Source organism: Silene latifolia, chromosome 2 (genome assembly GCF_048544455.1).
Source record: "Silene latifolia isolate original U9 population chromosome 2, ASM4854445v1, whole genome shotgun sequence".
Lineage (NCBI taxonomy): Eukaryota > Viridiplantae > Streptophyta > Magnoliopsida > Caryophyllales > Caryophyllaceae > Silene > Silene latifolia.
Window position 1 is genome coordinate 141713848 of NC_133527.1, and position 5079 is coordinate 141718926.

At 35.3% G+C, this 5079-nt stretch overlaps 1 long non-coding RNA gene across 23 annotated transcripts; it reads left to right on the forward strand.

Moving 5' to 3' along the window:
* Positions 1-219: 219 nt before the first annotated feature.
* LOC141643043 (uncharacterized) lies at positions 220-3902 on the forward strand. 23 transcript variants are annotated; one of them, XR_012543615.1, is made up of 8 exons: positions 220-410; positions 796-972; positions 1445-1482; positions 1627-1704; positions 2222-2354; positions 2610-2675; positions 2997-3518; positions 3711-3902. It is a non-coding gene; the product is annotated as an uncharacterized LOC141643043 (long non-coding RNA). The 23 variants fall into 23 exon arrangements; XR_012543621.1 differs by having other exon boundaries at positions 3266-3518; XR_012543618.1 differs by having other exon boundaries at positions 230-410; positions 1405-1482; positions 1627-2354; positions 3266-3368; positions 3444-3518.
* The last annotated feature ends 1177 nt before the right edge of the window (positions 3903-5079 follow it).

Genomic DNA, 5079 nt, shown 5'->3' on the forward strand with positions numbered 1-5079 from the left:
AAGTAAGAACCGACGTGATAACATAAGCTTTTTATGGCGGTTCTAAATAGAAAACGCCATCGTAGGTCAATTGCGGCGGTTTTATTAACAACTGACGTTAAAAATGACGCGAAAAGTTAATATAAAGTGATAACTTTTTAGGCTAAAAAAACACCATTATACTCGTATGTTTTTGCATCGGTTTTTAATTAAAACCGACTTTAATAGGAAAAAAACACCAAATAAAACCCATTACAATTCCCTCACAATTAAAACCCACGATTGCAGTTTCTTCGTCTTCTTCGATTCCACACCGCCAAAACCCAAAAACCCTTTACAATCCCCTCACAATTCAACTCCGGCAACCACCACCATCAGGCATCCCCCCACCTGCCCACCACTGCATCCGGTCTGCTAGTGGTTACTCTAAGGTATTATGAATTCCTATGTTATGTATTCTTCATCACTGGTTTTAAAATGATACAGTTTCCCGTCATATATACATATTTTTGTTGATACCAAGTTTGAGTAACATAGACAAATCAAACGACAATTTCTGATCATACATATTGTTGTTGATCTAATAGCAATCGTGATACAATTATTTTATCTAAATAATCTAATACAAAAAATTCCTGTAAATGACGAGGTAGAAGGGATTGGTAGTACTCAGCATTAACCCTAAGGATGACTTGTATTAAACGGAAATGAATATTCAACAAAGAAACACATCCATTTTTGTGAGCCATTTAACCTACTTTGCAGTAACTTATGTATTACTAACTTGAATTTGAACTGAATTGTGTTATAATGAAGGTGACATGGGTAGAGCATGTAGAAGTGGATGACCGCGAGGTCCATAACTTATACAGGGGACTTGTAAATTCAGGACTTGCCTTTGGAGCAAAACGATGGGTTTCAGATTTGATTACTCCGACAACGATGCCTATGAACTAATTGTCGACATTGGGGACCAATACTACAATTCCAAAGGTTGGTTCTTTTAATTTTAAGCTTTTCGATTTTATTTAGTTCTTAATTGCTTGATCGCTTTTTAAGGTTTTAATTATTTGCTATAATTTGTTGCTGGTGTACTTTAATCATGTCATCGATGCGTTTCAAGAAGAGATTTTGATGGTAGTTTTGATTTATCTCTTTGGCTATCAGTTTTTTATGTTTAGGTTTATGATATTGCTACTAGTAGTGTAATGTGTTTTGTGTGAGCAATTATAGGTGGCTTCACTTTGAGATATAATATAATTCTAGGGTTTCACTCTCCATTTATCCGACTGTCCGTCTCTTTCTCTTCTATTGTCTTTGCTGCATTTTCTCTGTTTCGAATTCACAGTACCAAATCGATTGATTAAACTCGTTGCTTCAATTCTTGTTAATTTCGGATAATTATAATTCAGGGCGATGTTGTAGGTAAGCATGTGTTCTAATACTTAATTGCTGGCTTTCACAGAAGTGTTAGATGGAGGCATTGGTCAGATGATCACTAAGGTGATTCCCTTTCATCTTGTTATATTTTGTGATCGGTAGTTAAGCAAGTTGTCTAGCAAGAGTTGTCGCGATTTTGAAAAGTTTGATTTTTTTTCCTCCCTCATGTTCAGCTTATCCTCAATAGCTTTGTTTCTCTGCATCCAGATATGGTAAACACACACACTTACAGCAGCCTGGATGATTCTTTTTTTCAAAGCAGAACCCCTGTACTTTCCAGTCCAGGTTAGACATCTATCCCGCTAAGTCATATGTGCAGCCACTAATCCATGTAATTCATCAGTTTTGGACTATAGAGCATGTGAAAAAAAGATGATCAATATCTTCATCCTTCTCTTGACATAAACAACACGCATTGCTATCTTCTCAGATTCAAACTAAAATTATTTTAATGTTTAAAATCTAATATTTGATCGATATCGTGTACAAGTGTTCCTTGACTTCTCTTTGGCGAAAACCTCTTTGAATTTGGTGTGACAATAATGTGAGGTAGGACTTCCTTATGTTGGAATCTTGTTAGAATATGAAGTTTAAATTTGATAGTTGTACTATTATTAGTCATGTCTTGATACACCTGTGGTTGTGCCTGTAATGGACATAAATGTATGTTCATAAACTCAGCTCTGCATACTTTGGTGTCTTAGGTCATCAGCAGGTCGACTAGTGACTAGAGCTTGGCTTATAGTGATATGTTGATAATGTGCTCAACTTTTTCTATCCATTTTCTGTCCAACTCCTCCAGATGGATTCGACTGGTACATCTTTGCTTCATTTCCACCTTGATTCGATCAGCCATGCTCACAGATTATTACTACATTATCTTTGCTTAGCTCATCTATTACATTACCGAGGGAAAAGAAGAAGTATACTCACAGGTTATTTATTGAGCTCTCATATTTTCTTTCTCCTACAGTCAGTACTAGAAGTTCAGTCTTTGTTTCGATGTCTTCTCGTGTTTTCTTATTTGTATTACTTGATTGTTTTTGGTAACACATGGTATTACATATATTTTTGATTGTATGAATTTGCTATAGTTTTGTGGTAGTGTGACGTTTTTCGCCGGGGACTTTCTTTAACTGAAACTCTGAGTATATTTTTAGATCTAATTTATGTGTCCATTTATTTTGTAGAGCTCTCGTTTGCGCAATGAGGTGGCTGACATATAGTGTTCTAATTACTCCATCCAAGAATAAGTTGTAAGTCACCATCCTAATACAAGTATCTAGTGTTGTTCTCTATGGCCTTCTATTTGCATAATTTAGAGTGGACTGCCTTCATCTTGTGTGTTTAGCAAAGGCCACTTCAAATAATCTGTTATCTTCCATTGTTTAATTCTAAACAGATGCCTCTAAGTAAAAGTGCCTTGAACTATACTTCATATATGGCTAAATAAGTTATTGTAGTGGTGGTCTACTTTTTCTTTATCTTATGCAGATGTGAATCTATTGGGATTGTAAAGTAGCGTTTATTTGTTCACACTACATCATAGTGATGGTCTTGTTTTATCTCAAATGCAGTGTGACTTAATATGAATTGATTGGGAATGTTTTGCTGTTTTCTTTTCTTATACCACTTGGATACCAAGATGGGAACATTATGGATGAACCATGTTAGGTTTGTTTTGATTTTGCTCATGGATTCTCAACTTTTTGCATCATACAGCTATTTGTAAACAAGAATCTTAATGATGCTATTTTGAGGGTTTATCTATTAACTTGCAACAATTTAATTCCCTGAAAGTCACCGTTAGGCTTTAGAGAATATCATCTGCATGTTTTATGTTCAGGTTAAAAAAATTAAAGTCCAGTACGGTAAAGCAACAAAGCAAGTTGATGGGCATTTCTCAAACATGTGCAATGGGGGATGAGCAGAATTAGGGCTGTTGACGGGTTAGTTTGTGGTGCCAAGCCTCTTAGAAATACTCAGTCATGTTAAAAATTGATTTATATTTGTTGATGGGTTAGTTGTCGCTGCTACTATTGATGCTCCTGCCCTCGATGCTCTGACCATGGCTTCCACTTCACACACATACATCGCTGGTACAAGTCGAAACTCTAATTTTTTAGTGTGTGAACATTTGATACTTTAGTGTATAATCGCTGGTTTTGTCTCACTCGTGCAAAAGCTTTCGATCAAACCTGGGAGCGTTCTATATATAGTGTCTTATGTTGATTTTAATAATATTTAGGCTGTTTTTTTACACTATTGGTTTGCTAAATGTATTATTGCAGATTCAACAATTCAATCTTAATTGAGGAGATGAAAGATGTAAAGAGAAGTGAGCTATTAAATGTTTAGAGAACATCAAATGTTGTTTAGTTTATTAACTAAAACATGTATGTGATTATTTATACACTTGGATGTATAATTTTAAACATCGACATTATTGTTTTGTGAATAGTAAGCAAGTTCGTTGGTTGGCATTCTTGTGTATGTATTGTTTGTTAGTTTCGCTATTTGGCTTGTCAATTCCAAAGGACATTGCTTCCAAAATTTTGGTAGTAAATAATTTTTTTTTTAAAATATCTTTCTATGGTGGCGGTTCTTAAGTATGAAACGCTACTATTAGTTTACCTTTAACGGCGGTTCTTTAATAACAACCGACGTCATAATTACATTTAATGGCGGTTCTTTAACAACAACCGACGTTATATATAACATGTAGTGGCGGGTAGTGGTACAAAGATATTATTGAAATACCTATTGTGGCGGTTTTTAAACAATAACTGCCATTGTAGATGAGTTACAGTGGCGGTTCTTGTCTAAAACCGTCGTTTTATATAAGCCTATATTGGCGGTTTTGTTTAAAAACCGCCACCATAGGTAAGCTATTGTGGCGGTTGTACAACTGCCGCAAAGTGTAAACCACCCCGTGATATAAGGCACACCCAAAATCTATAAAAACCGCCACAAAAAGGTCATTTATGACCACCACTATAGGGGTCTTTTGTACTAGTGATGTAAGAGAGCTATTCTCATATGATGAGACCTTGTACCTCTCAATGAGAGCATAAGACTATACAATAATGTATTGTACATAAGCCTATTTATATAACTTACGTGACTTTAATTAGCTATTAATGTTTATGTCTTTAAAACTCCCTTTTAGTTTAATGACATTTAACATATAATAAACATAAACTAGTGTAACTTGAAAAGTTAACTTACACAATTAAGTGTCAAATTCCAACACTCCCCCTGGACACTTAATTCCGAATTAGCTTGATATCTTGAATCTCCAATCATGTTGTCATCTTCCTATAACTTGTTCTTGTACCCTTGAACTTTGATGATTTAGGATCTTTACCTTGTCTCATCTTTCTCGAGTCAACGCTCATCTTGTTCGGGTTTTTACCCTTTGTTTTACTTTGGGTTATTAATTGCCCGACATGAATTTGGGTCTATCACTCTTTCTTCTATTCGGGTCTGTAGCTCATTGCTTGTATGAGTCTAATGCCCTTTATTGTTTATGGGATTTTTTAGCCCCAACTTTTGGTTTGAGGTCTCTTTAAGTTGCCCCATGATGAAGCGGGTTGACATTTTTGTATTTGTCACCCTTGTTTGAAATTGGGTAAATTGCCTCTTTTTTTTTGGCTACCC